The 18,768-nt window shown below is 45.4% G+C and overlaps 2 protein-coding genes across 2 annotated transcripts in view; one reads left to right on the top strand and one right to left on the bottom strand.

Moving 5' to 3' along the window:
* LOC309569498 (NACHT, LRR and PYD domains-containing protein 12-like) overlaps positions 1–18,768 on the top strand; it is a 1,417,729-nt gene that overhangs the window by 408,298 nt on the left and 990,663 nt on the right. The window lies entirely within an intron of this gene.
* The window catches only part of LOC309569499 (NACHT, LRR and PYD domains-containing protein 12-like), a 362,685-nt gene that overhangs the window by 29,259 nt on the left and 314,658 nt on the right, over positions 1–18,768 (bottom strand). The window lies entirely within an intron of this gene.

The raw sequence follows: 18,768 nt of genomic DNA, 5'->3' as shown, positions 1-18,768 counted from the left end.
TGAAAACTGGAAAATTGTTATCAAATACTTACCGTAATTTTCCTTTCCTGATGGACTCCATGGCAGCATACATATCGGGCTAGTCCTGCCTCCAATCCTACCCTATAGGACACCCACTCCCATAAATCTTTGCTCCTGTTCAACACCCTTGTTCTGTAACTAGCCTACTTGGGAACTGGGAGGGGACTCCTGCTGCCATGGAGTCCATCAGGAAAGGAAAATTACGGTAAGTATTTGATAACAATTTTCCAGTTTCCTGACAGACCCCATGGCAGCATACGTATCGGGAAATAACTCGCCGTACACACCAGGTTGGGCAGATGCTGAACAAAAGTTTAATTAACTCTGTCGACCGACAGGATTTGTAAACCAAAATTAACAGAAGATAGAGCCGCTGGCTCAACACAATAATGTGACAAAAATGTATTGATGAAAGACCAGGATGCCGCCCTACAGATCACTTCAGGTGCAACATGTCTGGAAACTGCCTAGGAGGTGGAAACACTCCGAGTCGAATGCGCCATAACCGCCACTGGAGACACCAAGCCCTTTGCCCTATAAGCCCACTGGATGGTCTGAGTGATCCAGGAAGAGATAGATCTTGAAGAAGCACGAAGTCCCTTATTCTGAATGAGACAAACAAGTACTGAATGAGACAAACAAGTACTCGGATTGCCTAAAAGGGAGCCTTAGCCTCTAAGTACCGTTTGAGACAATTCCCAACATCGAGTGGATGGACGGAGGAGCCTACATCCTGCCTAAAGGTAGGCAGGACTATTTCCGGATTTTCATGAAATACTTAAGTAACCTTTGGTCTTGCCTCCAACATATGGATTAGGACTACTCTGTTTGGAAAAAAGGTTAGGAAGGGTTTCTTTGCGCCCAAGGTCCCAAGCTCGGAGACCCTCTTCGCTAAAGTAATGGCTACTAGGAAGACAGTCACAAGAGTAAGATCCTTAAATGTAAGAGGCTCAGCTGGTTCATGAATCCATTGTGAGAGAAAGTTGAGGACCAGCAGAAAACCCCATTTGGGGAATTTTGGCCTCTTCTGGGGCCTGAGTCTTACTGCTCCTTTAAAGAATTGTTGGACAAGGCAGTGATTGGACCAAGGGATCCCAGTAAAAGCTGAAATGGCTGACACTTGAACCCTGAGTGAACTGACGGAGAGCAGCAGGTCTAGACCTGATTGCAGGAAGCTCAAAACATCCTGGACCTCGGGGGAGGACTGAGGTTTGGGTCTAGCAGCCATATGCGAGGAGAACCTGGACCAGATCCTCTCGTAGACTTTGTTAGTTGAGCTCTGCCTAGCACTTAACAGCATGGGGATGGCTTCTTCAGGGCAACCTAGGGCCTGTAGCCTTCCCCTCTCAAAAACCAGGCCTTCAGTTGCAGCCGAGCTGGACATGGATGTAACGTGGAGCCCTGGGATAACAGATCTGGCCTGAGGGGTAGCGGAATCGGATCCCGGACCCTGAGCAGCATCAGGAGAGGAAACCATGGCCTGTTGGGCCAGAATGGTATTACTGCCACTGCGTCTGCTGCTTCTGACCTGAGTCTCCGCAAAAACTGGAGAATTACTGGGACTGGAAGGAAGGTGTAGGCTCTGCGGAACCTCCATTGGTCCGTGAGGGCATGCACTCCTAGGGCCTGGGGATCTCGGAATCTCAAGTAATACTTCTGTAATTTGCAGTTGCAGGGGGATGCAAAGAGGTCGACCTCTGGAGAGACTCCCAGGGTCAGATCCACTTGAAGACCTCTTTGTGGAGAGACCACTCGTTGTCCAACTTCACACGAGAGAAGAAGTCTGCCTGAACATTCTCGACTCCAGGGACAGACCGCTGACAGGTCGGACAAATTTTTCTGTGCCCAAGACATGATCGGTTCCACTTCTCGCAGCAGGGACCAACTGCGTGTTCCCCATTGCTTCCTTATGCATGCCACTGCTGATTTATTGTCCATTCTGAGCATCACTGGACCTTTTGTCAGATGGCAGAATGCTTGGAGCGCTCGAAGTGCTGCCCGGAGCTCCAAAACATTTGAAACTACTCCCTAAGGGGAAAAGCTCCACCTGCCCTGAGCTACTTCCGAAAGACAATGAGCACCCCCACCCCGTATTGCTGGCATCAGAGGTCACAATGATCCACGAGGCTGGGGCTAGGGAGTGTCATTTGAGGAGATTTTCCCAATGAAGCCACCACGGAAGACTCGCCCTCATGGCAGGGGTTAGAAAAATGGACTGATCCAGATAAAATATGTCCCATTGCTGGAGAAAACCTCTCTGAAAGGGCCACATTCTCCACAGAGCCCACTTCACCATGGGGGCCGTGGCAACCATGGTCCCGACGATTCTCAGGCACTGACGAGCTTGGAGATGAGAAGAGCACGGAGTATCCTGTCTCAGAACACTGGGATTTTCTACTCGGGGAGGGAAATTGTGGCTCTCGCTGTATCAAAGAGGGCCTCAAGATAAACAAGGGACTGAGTCGGCATTAGATGGCTCTTTTCCGAATTCAGGAGCCACCCAAATCTCTGAAGGTTGGACCGACTTGACCCAGGTGCTCCACCAACTGATCTCTGTCCCGGGACAAAAGGAGGAGGTCGTCTAAATAGTGGTGGAACCGAATGCCTCTTATCCTCAACAGGGCCACGACAGCCAACAAGACTTTTGAAAAGGTCCGCAGTGATGTGGAAAGCCCGAAGGGGAGACAAGTGAACTGCAGGTGAGAGTGGCCGATGGCAAACCGGAGTTACTTTTGAAAATCCCCTGCAACGGGGACATGAAAATAGGCGTCCTTTAGATCTATTGACACCAGCCAATCTGCTTGCTGGACCGCCTGCTGGATAGATAACAGCCTTTCCATCTTGAATCTCTCCTTTTTGATGGACTGATTTAGATATGTAAGGTCGATGATGGGTCTCCAAGAGCCATTCTTTTTCTGGACCATTAAGAGAGGGTAATACATTCCCTGTCTACGCTCGTGCTCTGGTACAGGAACGACGGCCCCTTGGGACACCAGGGACTCCACATAGGGCAGCAGTATTTGACACTTTTCTTCTGAGAGAGGTAGGGAAGAACCTTAGTTTGGGGGCCCTGTCGAATGTCCAGGTGTGTCCGGATGAGGCTGCTCTTACAGTCCAAGAGTCCCGGATCGAGGCCGCCCAGACATGTCGAAAGGCCAATCTCAAAAGGACTTGGTAGCTTCTCGGTCACCAGAGGGGACACTCTTTGATGGTTTCCGGAACCGTCTTGACCTCCAGTTGCGCCCCAAATTCTCTGCCAGGCCTGTAGGAACGTGCCTCCCTGGCACCGTCTGGGGCATGCCTTCTGGGCTGCACTTTCTTCTGATTGAGAAGATGCCGATCTTGGGGAAGGAACCCAGATTTGCCACCCGTGGCCTGGGTTATGGCATCATCAATTTTTTTTTCCCGAAGATCCTTTAAAGGGAATATGGCACCAAACTTGCTTTGAGGCCAGATCGGCCACCCAGGGCCGGAGCCAAAGGGCCGCTTAGCCGTAACTGAGGACAGCATAACCCTGGCCAGAAGGCGATCAGATCAATAGAAACTTCCCCCAAAAAGGACGAGGCTATCTTCAGTTCCTGAATTGGAGAACTTCTGGGGACCTCCTCTGAAACACTCCGGAGGGATTCGTCCACCCTGCCCGACCACAACTCCATAGCCTTGGACATTTTGACCAAAGCTAAGGCTGGTTTATAGGCCATGCCAGCCATCAGATAGATTCTTTTGAGATCAAAGATCAGAATCCATTCGTCTGTCCAAAGAGTCCTTAAAAGAGACCGTGTCTTCTAACGGAAGGGTCACATGCTTGACCAGCCTCATTACAGCTGCGTCCACCAGGAGGGGGGGATTCCAGGTGTTTCACCTCTTTTTCCTTAATGGGGTAAAGTCTAGACATCTTTGTGAGCATAGAGTTCTTCCTCTCCACTCTGCTCCATTTGTCAGTAATGACCTCGCCCAATTCACCCATAAAGGGGAAGTTGAGATGCTCCTTATTAAGCTGTCTGAAGTACTTCTTTTGCTTTGGCGGGGACACCACTGGATCTTCCCAATTCAGGGTTTCTCTTACTGCCCTGACCAAGGGAGGGACGAGAGCAAAATCAAATCCCAAACAGGGATCTTCCGCTTCCGAGTCACTCTCCAACAGCATTGCTGATGGATGACTGGGTTGTGAAGACCCAAACTCCTCCTGACATTGTGCCCTTCCCAGGGGAGAAAAAGGAGGGTTTACAGCCGGGCTCTGAGTCTGGCCGACTCCCAATTCCACTAGAGAGTCCTTGACGACCCGCTTTGCTAAGGACTCCAGCCAGTCAGTGTTGTCCCTTTCGCCCACAGCCTGGGAGAAACATCGGTCACACATTGACCTTGAATCGGGGACTCGGGCGCCTCAACCCCAACAACCTGTTCTGTCTGGGGGCCAGGCCTTGATGAGGAATGCAGGTGATGCGACTTAGAGCGATGTTCATCTTTGCAAGAAGAATGACGAGGATCAGACCAAGGAGAGCTTCTTAGTAAGGGGAGTAATAGGGGCTATGATGTTAGAGAAACCCTTAAAGAACCTCCTATAAAAATTGGCAAAGCCAACGAAGCGCTGTACTCCCTTTTTGTCTTATGGAGGTGGCCAGTCCAGAATTGCAGAGACCTTCTGAGGATCCATCTCTATTCCATCTGTGAAAATTATTAACCCCAGAACCGGATACTGTTCTGCTCAAAAACGCACTTCTCGGCCTTGGCGTAGAGACCATGCTGGCGGAGGCGACCGAGGACATTTCGAACGTGCTCTCGATGCTGCTCTAGGGATGTTGAGAAGATTAGGATGTCATCTAAGTATACGATTACGAAGATATCCAACCAATCCCTGAAGATGTCGTTCACAAAGTGATGGGACGTGGCAGGAGCATTACAAAGGACAAATGGCATTACCAGGTATTCGAAATGTCCGAATCTAGTGCGGAAAGCAGTCTTCCATTCGTCACCCTCTCGGATGCGCACCAAGTTGTATGCCCCATGAAGATCCAGCTTAGTAAACAGGACGGCAGATCTGTGTCTCTGAAAGATTTTGGGGACTAGAGGAAGGGAATACCGTTTTTTAATAGTAACTTTTTTTAAATCCCTATAATCTATGCAGGGCGGAGGGTGTGATCCTTCTTCTCTACGAAGAAGATACCTGCCCCTGCTGGAGAGGTAGAGGGATGGATGAACCCCTTCTTCATACTTTCGTCTACATAGTCTTTTAAGACGTCCAGCTCACGTTCAGAAAGAGGGTAAATCTGGCCGAATGGGATTTCAGCTCCTGGGAGAAAGTCGACGGGGCAGTCATATGGACGGTGAGGGGGCAAGGTCAACCAGCTTGGTTGAACTGGGAGTCCAGGAGCCTGAATTGTCAAGGATTTATGCAATGGAATTTTGCGCCAAAAGCAACTAGATTAAGAAAACCTGAACATAAAAAAACATCACAAAGGGAGCAAAATGATACCTTCATTCATTCGACTGTGATAGATATAGACCGTTCCAGTGAAAGATTAGAAGAACTTGATACTACTCGCTTGTTGCCTTTGGAGCCGTCAGATGACCCCTCAAGTTGGACATTTATAATTGATACCGTGGATTATCTTGTGAGGATTCACCCCGACTCAGATAAGAGGCCATTTTCATCCCCTGTCTGTGGAGTGGTTAAGAGGAGATGTGGAAAAGGAGAGCCATATAATTATAAGGAGCATTTCCTTATATATTGAGGTGAGCGGCTAGCACACCCCTAGGGGGTCTAAAGATTAAAGAGCACCCCTATTATCACTTGGTGAAAGGTGGAGGTTAAACAGTGAAGAAAAAAGAAGAAATTTCACTTATGCGGGCTAATTTATTTGGACATTATTTGGACACTCTAAGCACTTTTATTCACTTATAAGCACTTTATGTACCTGCTGTGTATTTATGTGGATTGAATAAGCACTTGCCACTTTATTCACCTTTATTTTGATGAATTGAAAGCTAAGTTTAATATTTTTTGTGGTAACAGCACAAGAGCACTTTATATAGATTTTATAATATATTGGAAGTATATACACCTCCATTGTTTTATTTATTCTAGGTCACCATTTCAAGTGTAGAATTTTATGATTTTGTATTGATTGTGTACACATCACAGAGGTAATTTTGAGTTTAATACCACTATACAATTTTTTCACTATTTTATGAGAATCATTTTAGCTTTCCCTGAAGCGCGATACCTCCCCCCTCCATAAATTTGTTTATACACTGTCTGATCCACAGAACGGGTATATGCCGCTTTAAGGGGTTGTTCATTCATGTATATATATATATATTTACTAATCCTCTAGATAGCGCGAGACTCACATCACACAATATTGCCTCTTTTGCTGTGTTAACTCTGATACACACAGTGCCAAACTCACTGGCCAATTTTTGAACAACTGGTGTGATAAACCAGTGGCCCCCCAATACCACATATTGAAGTGGGGTGTTATCTGAGTATACTTTTACAAGTGTATTTGTGTCCTGCAACAATATTGCCTCTTTTGCTGTAATAACTCTGATACACACAGTGCCAAACTCACTGGCCAATTATTTGTAGAACTGGCGTAATAACCTGTGGCCCCCCAATGCCACAGATTGAAGCGGGGTGTTATCTGAGAATACTTCCATAAGTGTATTTGTGTCCTGCAACAATATTGCCTCTTTTGCTGCGTTAACTCTGATACACAGAGTGCCAAACTCCCTGGCCAATTTTTTGAACAACTGGTGTGATAAACCAGTGGCCCCCCAATACCACATATTGAAGTGGGGTGTTATTTTAGTATACTTTCATAAGTGTATTTGTGTCCTGCAACAATATTGCCTCTTTTGCTGTGTTAAGTTTGATACACACAGTGCCAAACTCACTGGCCAATTTTTTGAACAACTGGTGTGATAGACCAGTCCCCCCCCCCCCAATACCACATAGTGAAGTGGGGTGTTATTTAACAGAATACTTTTCTAAGAGTGCATTTTAGTCCTGCAAAAATTCGGCCTCTTTTGCTATGTTAACTCTGCTACACACAGTGACAATAGTTACTGGCCAATTATTTGTAGAACTGGTGTATTAAATCTGTGGCCCCCCCAATACCACAGATTGAAGCGGGGTGTGATCTGAGAATACTTCCATAAGTGTATTTGTGTCCTGCAACAATATTGCCTCTTTTGCTGCGTTAACTCTGATACACACAGTGCCAAACTCCCTGGCCAATTTTTTGAACAACTGGTGTGATAAACCAGTGGCCCCCCCCCAATACCACATATTGAAGTGGGGTGTTATCTGAGTATACTTTTACAAGTGTATTTGTGTCCTGCAACAATATTGCCTCTTTTACTGTGTTAAGTCTGATACACACAGTGCCAAACTCACTGGCCAATTTTTTGAACAACTGGTGTGATAGACCAGTGGCCCCCCAATACCACATATTGAAGAGGGGTGTTATTTAACAGTATAATTTTCTAAGAGTGTATTTTAGTCCTGCAAAAATTTGGCCTCTTTTGTGGTGTTAACTCTGCTACACACAGTGACAACAGTTACTGGCCAATTATTTGTAGATCTGGTGTGATAAACCTGTGGCCCCCCCAATACCACAGATTAAAGCTGGGTGTTATATACCTTTTTTTCAGATATACTGCGATTCTCTAGAGACTTTTGTCACAGGGTAATTTAAAAACATGACAGACAGAGGAAGAGGCAGACACGCAGGGGTGGTAGGGGTAGGGCAGGAGCAGTAGGCCGGAGCCAAAGTGTGAAGTTTTACAAGGCGCGTTCAATTACGTCAAAGGATGCACAAGACGCGGTTGAGTGGCTCACTCAGCCTTCCTCTTCTGCACCCTCCTCATCCTCTCTATCTGCACCCTCTTTACTCTCTGCTGTGTGCACCCCCAAAGACACCACCAACACCACCACATACCCTCCGCTTGAGTCACTGGAATTATTTTCCAATCCATCACAAGACATTTGAGATGCACAGCCATTGTTGACATCAGGAAGAGGAGGTAGCAACAGCCGCTACTCAGCAGTCTGACGACAGTACCCAGATCAGCCCAAGGAGGTTGGTCCCAGCTTTTGCTGCCTACTCCGAGATCTCGATTGCTAGTGGTGGGGAAGGTGACATGGATGATGACGTGTCTATGGACATCACGTGGGTGCCCACGAGAGGAAGAGGAGGGGAGTTCAGAGAGAGAGACGGTGTTCTAAAATTTCCTCGGACCCATGAAAAAATCGGAACTCGTCACTTCCGGTTGTCCTACGTCATGAAACAGCTGATGGAGTCTCAAGTGCGCATGCGCACAAGACATTATCTTGGTTTGGTAAAATTATAACACATAGTGGGCAGCTGACTGAGAGAAGGCGGGGCTGAGGTGGGACGGAAGACACTGCCGCTTCATCTGCAGAGCTGAATAGAGGAGGCGGGATGGAGGTGCGGCCGTAATAGATGCAGGGCTTAAGCGACTCCTTCTGTTTTATTATCTTTAGTAATTATCGTATTATTCATCCTTAGGATTTAATAACATTTAGTATTTCTATAATACAAAATAAGAAATACTAAATGTAATGAAATCCTAAGGATAAATAATACGATAATTACTAAAGATAATAAAACAGAAGGAGTCGCTTAAGCCCTGCATTTATTACGGCCGCACCTCAGCCCCGCCTCCTCTCAATCAGCTGTCCGCTCTCTGTTATAATTTTGCCAAACCTCGAAAAATTTCTTCTGCGCATGCGCACGGACGACTCCCATCAGCTGTTTTGTGATGCTCAGTCCACCGGAAGTGACGAGGTCCGATTTTTTCACGGGTCCGACAAAATTTTACAACAACGGACCTACAGATAGGGAGGAGAGGCAGGCAGAACTTGCATTGCACAAGAGGTGCAAAGCAGACTGCAAATGTATCAGGAGCGAGCCATCAACCATGTACAGTCACATCTGGCGCTCTCAGGACGCCGGTACATGGCTCCGCAGTGTGGGCTATTTTTAATGTGTCCGTTGCTGACAACAGTGTTGTCATCTGCAGCCTTTGCAGTCAACGCATAAGTATGCCCAACACTCCCCTAGGGACAACCGCTTTAAGAAGGCACCTGAACTCCCATCACCGAGCCCAGTGGGAGCAAAACCGTCAGAACCCACAAAGCCACACTCTAGGCTCTCACCGTCCAGCCTCTTCTCCTTCTCCTCTCTCCTCACATTTGTCCTCAGCTCCACCTTCCATGATGTCGTCGTCACGTTGTTCTTAGAAAAAGTCAGGCTTCTGTGGCCCAAATGTTGGAGCGTAAAAAAAAGTGTCCAAACAGGTGTCCGACTACATCGGGTTAACTGCCGATGTGGACGCTCTGAGGAATGATGAACCAATGGACTACTGGGTGGGCATGCTTGACCTCTGACCCGAGCTTGCACAATTTGCAATGGAAATGTTGGCTTGCCCCCCGTCAAGTGTCCTGCCCGAAAGAACGTTCAGCGCAGCAGGGGGGATAGTGACCGATAAGCGCATTCGCCTAGCTCATGACAGTGTAGACTACCTCACATTTATAAAAATGAATGAGGCATGGATCTCTGAGGAATTCAACACATGTGACCAGTAGACCATGTTTCATTGAAATTCCTCATGCCAGGCCACAAATATCCGCCAGACCGCCATCCACCCACAGCAATTCCTGGTCTTTGGCTTCGCTACATACAACGGCATAAAAGGCATTTCATGTCCATTGAATGGAAAATTTTTGGGGCCTTTCAGGGCCGACAATTATTTTTTCTGTGAATGCCTAATGTACCTCCAGCCACCAAATACTACGTTCTTAGCTGTCAGTTAAACCCATGTGGGCTAATTTTTGGGGCCTATACAGGCCGACACTTACTTCTGTATACTGTGAATGCCGAATGCACCTCCAGCCATCAAATACTACGTTCTTAGCGGTCAGTTAAACCCATGTGAGCTAATTTTTTGGGGCCTATACAGGCCGAAACTTACTACTGTATCCTGTAAATGCCTAATGTACCTCCAGCCATCAAATACTACATTCTTAGCTGTCAGGTAAACCCTTGTGGGCTACGTTTTGGGGCCTATACTGGCCGACACTTACTTCTTTATCCTGTGAATGCCTAATGTACCTTCAGCCACCAAATACTACGTTCTTAGCTGTCAGTTAAACCCATGTGGGCTAATTTTTGGGGCCTGGAATGGCTGACACTTACTTCTGTTACCTGTGAATGCCTAATGTACCTCCAGCCATCAAATACTACGTTCTCAGCTGTCAGGTAAACCCATGTGGGCTATTTTTTGGGGCCTATACTGGCCGACACTTACTTCTGTATCCTGTGAATGCCTAATGTACCTCCAGCCATCAAATACTACGTTCTTAGCTGTCAGGTAAACCCATGTGGGCTAATTTTTGGGGCCTGGAATGGCCGACACTTACTTCTGTATCCTGTGAATGCCTAATGTACCTTCAGCCACAGAATACTACGTTATTAGCTGTCAGGTAAACCCATGTGGGCTAATTTTTGGGGCCAATATTGGCCGACACTTACTTCTTTATCCTGTGAATGCCTAATTTACCTTCAGCCACAAAATACTACATTCTTAGCTGTCAGGTAAACCCATGTGGGCTAATTTTTGGGACCTATACTGGCCGACACTTACTTCTGTATCCTGTGAATGCCTAATGTACCTTCAGCCACAGAATACTACGTTCTTAGCTGTCAGGTAAACGCATGTGTGCTAATTTTTGGGGCCTGGAATGGCCGACACTTACTACTTTATCCTGTGAATGCCTTTTTTTTCAGACTGGAATTGAAAATCAATGGGTCTTAAAAGGTTCCGCCAAATTGTGGAATGGATGCGGACCCATTTTACAGATGTGTGAATGGACCCTATATGTATTATGAAAAAAAAAAATTTTTGCTGTAAAAACAAAAAACAAAATTTAGGGCAACTATTCCAATTGCAATACTTCTGTTATGACATTGTCAATGTGCTGGGACTATTTGTGCACAGCTAGTACGTCTTTTCTGGCTGCAAATATGACCTAAAGGTTTTTAAAGTTTGCCTCCCATTAAAGTCAACGGGGCCCGCCGCAAACTTGCGGTTCGCGGACTTTTGAGAAAATTTGCGGCTGACGTTCGCAAACCGCCCCGGACGATGTTCGTCCATCCCTAATGACAGGCCACAAATATCTGCCAGACCACCATCCAACCACAACAATTCCTGGTCCTTGTCTTCACTAAATACAGCGGCATAAAAGGCATTTCATGTCCATTGAATGCCTAATTTTTGGGTCCTTTCATGGCCGGCAATTATTTTTTCTGTCAATGACTAATGAACCTTCAGCCACAGAATACTACCTTCTTAGCTTTCAGGTAAACCCATGTGGGCTAATTTTTGGGGCCTTTTATGGCCGACACTTACTTATTTATCCTGTGAATGCCTAATGTACCTTCAGCCACAGAATACTACGTTCTTAGCTGTCAGGTAAACCCATGTGGGCTAATTTTTGGGGCCTATACTGGCCGACACTTACTTCTGTATCTTGTGAATGCCTAATGTACCTCCAGCCACAGAATACAATGTTCTTAGCTGTCAGGTAAACCCATGTGGGCTAATTTTCGGGGGCCTATACTGGCCGACACTTACTTCTGTATCCTGTGAATGCCTAATGTACCTCCAGTATCCAAATACTACGTTCTTAGCTGTCAGGTAAACCCATGTGGGCTAATTTTTGGGGCCTATACTGGCCGACACTTACTTCTGTATCCTGTGAATGCCTAATGTACCTTCAGCCACCAAATACTATGTACTTAGCTGTCAGGTAAACCCATGTGGGCTAATTTTTGGGGCCTATACTGGCCGACACTTACTTCTGTATCCTGTGAATGCCTAATGTACCTTCAGCCACCAAATACTATGTACTTAGCTGTCAGGTAAACCCATATGGGCTAATTTTTGGGGCCTATACAGGCCAACACTTACTTATTTATCCTGTGAATGCCTAATGTACCTTCAGCCACAAAATACAATGTTCTTAGCTGTCAGGTAAACCCATGTGGGCTAATTTTTGAGGCCTTTTAAGGCCGACACTTACTTATTTATCCTGTGAATGCCTAATGTACCTTCAGCCACAAAATACAATGTTCTTAGCTGTCAGGTAAACGCACGTGGGCTAATTTTTGGGGCCTGGAATGGCCGACACTTACTTCTTTATCCTGTGAATGCCTAATTTTTCAGACTGGAATTGGAAATCAATGGGTCTGTAAAGATTCTGCCAAATTGTGGAATGGATGCAGATCCATTTTACAGATGTGTGAATGGACCCTATATGTATTTCACATGTATTTACCGGCTGCTGTCAGTTCTGGCTGATTTAGAAGAAAAAAAAAAGTTTTTTGCTGTTTCAAAAAAAAAAAAAAAAAGTTTTAGAGCAACTTTTCCAATTGCAATACTTCAGTTATGACATTGTCCATGTGGTGGGACTATTTCTGAACAGCTAGTAAGTCTTCTGTGGCTGCAAATATTAAAGTTTAAAGTTTGCCTCCCATTAAAGTAAATGGGGCCCGCCGCAAACCTTCGGTTTGAGGATATTTGAGAAAATTTGCGGCTGACGTTCGCGAACTGCACCGGCCGATGTTCGTCCATCACTAATCCTGGGGACCGTGACCTGGTGCTAGTTTGCAGCGTAGTCCATTCCTACCATCAGGAGCCCTGGTGAATACAAGCTAGCACTTAGATTCCGCACCTCAGAGGAACCTGTGCCTTGTCAGAGTACCTAGCTAGTGTCCATCCGGGATCCAGGTGAGCGACCTCGCCCCCTCATCAGATGAGAGTTCTCTCTATTCGTCAGGCTCGACCTGCACCCCTGACAGGGAGTCTATGGCAGCTGGTGAGTGAAATCACCAGTAATGATGGACGTTTTTAAACTGATTTTTGACTTTGGACATTCAAGTATTGTGTATATATCTATGAGTTCATGTAATTGTTTTTAAATTATATATATTGATACTAGGAGTCACAGTTAGAGCGCCCTTTTTTCACATACTGTATATATATATATGATTTAAAGAGACTACACCCTTTAAAGGAGCAGCAACCTCACTAAAAATATTCACTACATTTTTCACACGGATTATTTACACACCACATACGTTAGCGCTGGTATATATATGTGTTAAGTTATATAATTATATATATTTTAACTATAGATATGATTCATAATTGCAGTAAGATCAGTTTCCCTGTGCATGACCTCCCATAATCTCATCTACTTACTACTTACTAGAAAACCTATAAATTCTAATTTTAACTCTTTCATTCTCAGAGGCAATAAGCACCTTTACGACCCAACTAAATCACTATTAAATATTGGTATGCATTAGTTTACTAATAAACTTTTAAATTTCATTTTTATACCAAATGATTTGCACTTTTTTTTTTACATATATGAGGCCTTCCATAACAAGTTTGATTTTAAAAATACCATGGATAAAAGTTTTAAAACAGCCAACTATATAGGCAAAATGCAAAAATAATTGTATTTGTTTAATGTTCAACATATTTTGTATAATTTATACTACTTTAAATATGTTTTCTATTTATTGTGAGTACAGGGACCCCAGACATGTGAATGTTTTGATACATACATTAGCTATGCAGAGTCTCCCATATCACAATCCAAAGCAGATTGTGACAAAAGTTCTCATTTCCTTCTATAGATTATATTTTTGCTGTGAGTTTGATAGCTCTGAACCTGGAAGTGCTTTGAACTGAGGACTTCTGTGTTCAGCCCCAACAGAATCTTCTCCAACCCGCTCTCTGTCCTGAATGCCTGCACTGGTTCCAGGCTGAAAGTGAAGCAAGGTGAGCTCAGAGACTCAGAGACTTGAATACAGGAGTTACTGCACAGGAGGAGGAAGCACCCAATCACTGCCCTGCCAGTGTTGCCAACCGTCCGTTAATTTACGGGCAGCCCATAAACTTAAACCCATTTTTGGGATGCCCATAAATGTCCGTTACAGGCAGCGGTGTCTGTTACATTGATAGCTACATATATATATATATATATATATATATATATATATAACATATATATATATATAGGGCAATTGAGTGTCTATCGGTCAGTTCAGTATAGACCATACATTGATATCTACACTTATACAGTACAGGGCTTTTTTTCTCAGAAAAAAGGTGCAGGAACTCAACCACGACCCCCTCCAAAACCCCCTCCCCAAACTGGTCAAAATTTCACTAACAGTGGGAGGGTCTTAAAGGGGCATCAAATACCAGGAGTGCATTATGTACAGAGTGCAGGGTTCAGTGGGGTTATACATAGAGTGGAGAGTTCTGGGATGTGCTACATGCAGAGTTTGGGAGTGTGCTACATTCACAGTGCAGAGTTCAGTGGTGCGCTACACACAGAGTGCTGAGTTCAGCCTCCTCCCACAGCTGCTTAGCTCTGCATCCCCATCTACATCTCACTTTTACCCCTCTTCCTCTCTAGTACCTCCCCTCACACTGTAGATGGCTTTGCCTATCTCACTTGAAGGGAGATCATCCAGTGGGGGTGCCAGCATTCACACTGCACCCCAGGCACCGGCATCTCCTTTGTCCCCATGCTGCACTTGGAAAACACAGGAAGCCAGACCTCTCTTTTTCAGGGAGCAGAGAGCCTGAGCCAAAGGTGGTGGAACTAAGTTCCACCAAGTTCCAGCTGAAAAAAAAGCCCTGCGCATATATATATATATATATATATATATATATATATATATAGGGCAATTGAGTATCTATTGGTCAGTTCAGTATAGACCATACTTTGATATCTACATATATATATATATATATATATATATATATATATATATATATATATATATATATATATAGGGCATTTGAGTATCTTTCGGTCAGTTCTGTATAGACCATACATTGATATCTACATACTGTATATATATATATAGGGAGATTGAGAATCCATTGGTTAGTTCAGTATAGATCATACTTTGATATCTACATATATATATAGGGCAACAGAGTATCCTTCGGTCAGTTCAGTATAGACCATGCATTGATATCTATCTATATATATATATATATATATATATATATATATATATATATATATATGCCAATTGAGTATCTATCGGCCAGTTCAGAATAGACCATACTTTCATATCTACATATCAGGGGCCAGAAAAGTCTGTGGCCATTTCCGGCGTTCATACAATGCTAGTGCTCGGCAATCTGACATTCAACGGGAATTCAACCTGCACACCAACCGCCTCATTTGTGACATGCCCACCAGGTGGAACTCAACATTGGCAATGCTGCAGCGGCTGCCGACGCAACAGAGGGCCATCAATGAGTACCTGTGTGAGTATGGCACAAGGACAGGCTCAGGTGAGCTTGGCTTTTTTTTTCGCCACGCAATTGGCTTTTGATAAAGGATGCATGCACTGTCCTGTTACCATTTTAGGAGGCCATAAGGATGGTGAGCCGGGACGATGCATGCATCAGTGACACTATCCCTCTAATATACCTGCTGGAGCACTTGCTTTGTGGAATCATGGACAGGGCACTTGAGGCAGAACAGTGGGTGGAAGAGGAGGACTTCCTTTCCTCACAAGGCCCCCTTTATGCAGATATCATGCCTGCAGGGACACAAAACACACAGGAGCAAGAGGAGGAGGAGGATTGTGGCAGCAGTCTTCAAGGGATGGTTTTGATTCCCCAGAAACCCCAGGAGTTGTACGTGGTTGGGGAGAGGTTGCTCCTGACAATGTCATCCTTAGTGACCCAGAGGACTCAGAAGCTCATGCCTCCTCTCACGTTGCATGAGCTCCCTGACTCTGCAAAGCCTGAGAAAGGCCCCAAGGATTTGTGCTATCAAGGAGAGGGATAATTACTTGTTGGAAACCCTTCTTGATCCACGTAACAAGGGTAAAGTTGCAGAGCTCATCCTCCCTTCGCAGAGGGAGCAGAGGATGAAACATCTTGAGGAGTCCTTGAAAAAAAATTTGTGTAACTCCTTTCCAGACACTGGGAGGTTAACATTTTCTGGACGTGTTTCTGAGGCATCGTTCAGCCAAAGGAGGAGCGGTGGAGAAGGTGGCCGGCTGACAGTTGCCTTTAAACAGTTCCTTAGTCCTCATCAGCACCCAGGGCTGTTAGGTTTAATCAACTATTGGCAGCGTCTCCATCATACGATGCATGATTATCTAGGGTCAAGAGTAGACTTGGAGACCTTTCCAATTGAGCATCCACTGGGTTTTTAAGTCTTGAGGATGGACCACTGGCCAGAACTTGCTCAATACGCAATGGAGCTACTGGCCTGTCCTGCTTCCAGCGTGCTTTCCGAATGGACATTCAGTGCTGCTGGAGGTTTTGTGATGGACAAAAGAGTGTGTCGATCCCCAGACTCTGTTGACCAGCTGACTTTTATCAAAATAAATCAGTCCTGGATCAACAGCAGCTATCAAGCCCCTGATGCTGATATAACAGATTGGATTTGCTAGGGGTCTGCAATCCCTTGAAGATTGCATATGCTGCCTATCCTATTCCTCAACCTTCATTCTGCTAGCTTCCAACAATGTTTTTGGTTTAGGTCACCACCAACACCCAAGGCCTAATTTTTCTGCACTTGTATGACAGGTGCATAAAATTTAAATTTCGTATGTCATTTTTAACCTCAGGCCCTGTCCCTGTGCCCTGCGACCAGCAAGAGTAACTGTGAGGGGTTACGGAGTTGAGGCACCACCAACACCAAAGGCCCAATTGTTTGCACCTGTATGACAAGTACATGCGATTTCAAATTTGTATGGATTCTTACCAGCAGGTCCCGTTCCTGCACCCAGCAAGAGTAACTGCAAGGGGTTACGGTGTTCAGGCACCACCAACACCAAAGACCCAATTTCAGTTTTAGTTCCTGCCGATACTAACTTTCCAGGTCCCCATCACTCCAGCAGGTTTGCATAGCAGTCACCCAACCTTGGCCAGGTCAGATAACAGCACAGCGCTCCCACAAGATCACTGATCAGAACACATACAACGCTTGATCTTAGCCAATTTCAAATTTGTTTGGAATTTTTAGCAGCAGGTCCCGTTCCTGCGTCCAGCAAGAATAACTGCGAGGGGTTGCGGTGTTCAGGTACCACCAACACCAAAGTCCCATTTTTTCTGCACCTGTATGACAAGTTCATGCGATTTCAAATTTGTATGGAATTTTTACCAGCAGGGCCCGTTCCTGTGCCCATCAAGAGTAACTGCGAGGGGTTGTGGTGTTCAGGCACCACCAACAACCAAGGCCCAATTTTTCTGCACCTGTATGACAAGTACATGCGATTTGACATTTGTATGTACATTTATATATGATATTTTTTCCTTTAGAAATGTCAGTATAGCTGCAGCAGGCTACATACATCATAGAGATGCACTACTTTACAGGCACATTCAACTCCCCAGGCACGATATTTAAAAGAATTTTTCATTTTCATAGTTTCACTTTAAGCCTCATTAAAATCAGTAAATCACTGATCCTTTAAAAAACAATAATTTAAAAAAAAAAAAATTTTTCCCTAGGTCAGTACCTGGACCACCCATGCACTTTAGTTGGGCAATAGCTTGCATTTGAGCCTTCAAAATGAGGACTTTTGATTTTCCCATAGACTTCAATGGAGTTTGTTTGTTCGAACAAACTTTTCCTCTGTTTGCGGTGTTCTGATGCAAACTGAACCGGGGGGTGTTCGACTCATCACTGATAGTGATCATAGAGGGGTGTATATACTGATCATAGAGGAGTTTATATTCACGGCAGCCTGTAAATTTCAACCCATTTTTGGGCTGACCGTAAATGTATGTAAATGTCTGTTACGGGCAGCGGTGCCTGTAAAAAATATGGCTGCAGGCTGACAGTGTTACTGCGCATGCGCCGTTTCGATGCCTGGAGGGCTCAGGAGAACTCATACAAGCTCGGCCGGCAGGGGGCGGACGATGTGCAGTTACATAATGGCGCCACTTGGCGCCATTTTTGAATGTAGGGCACTTGTTCTCAGCGGCGCCTCGCCTCCGGAGCAGAGGAGGAGCTGAGAAGGGGTGAGAAGGAGTAAGGATACTCATGTAAGTGAGGGAGCATAGGAGGACATTATTGCAGGCAGGGTGAAGCCATGAAAGGGAGCAGAGGAGGACACCTATGTGCCTGTGGAGAGGTGAAAAGGGCACAGAAGGACACTGATGTGGGAGAAAGAAAAGAGGCACAGGAGGAGGGCACTGATGTGGAGAGGTAACAGGCAAAGGAGGAAACCACTGTGAGGGGGACACTACCATGTCTGTGCAGCCTCTGTCCACCTCTTGTACTATGTCTACAGGCTCTGACCACCTCCTGTACCATCCCCTCAGTCTCCGACCACCTCCTGTACCATGTCTGCAGTCTCTGACCGTCTCCTTCACCATGCCCTTAGTCTCTGACCACCTTCTTTACCATGTCTGCAGTCTCTGGCCGTCTCCTGTACCATGTCTGCAATCTCCCACCGTCTCCTGTACCATGTCTGCAGTCTCTGACTGTCTCCTGTACCATGCCTTCAGTCTCTGGCCACCTCCTGTACCATGTTTGCAGTCTCTGACCGTCTCCTGTACCATGCCTGCAGTCTCTAACCATCTCTTCTATCATGTCCACAACCTCTGACTATCTCTTGTCTTTTATCATGTCTGCAATCTCTGAGGGGGGAATCTGGA

The sequence above is a fragment of the Pelophylax lessonae genome (assembly GCF_965119305.1).
Source record: "Pelophylax lessonae genome assembly, chromosome: 13".
NCBI classification, from domain to species: domain Eukaryota; kingdom Metazoa; phylum Chordata; class Amphibia; order Anura; family Ranidae; genus Pelophylax; species Pelophylax lessonae.
This window is presented reverse-complemented; position numbering and strand designations above follow the sequence as displayed.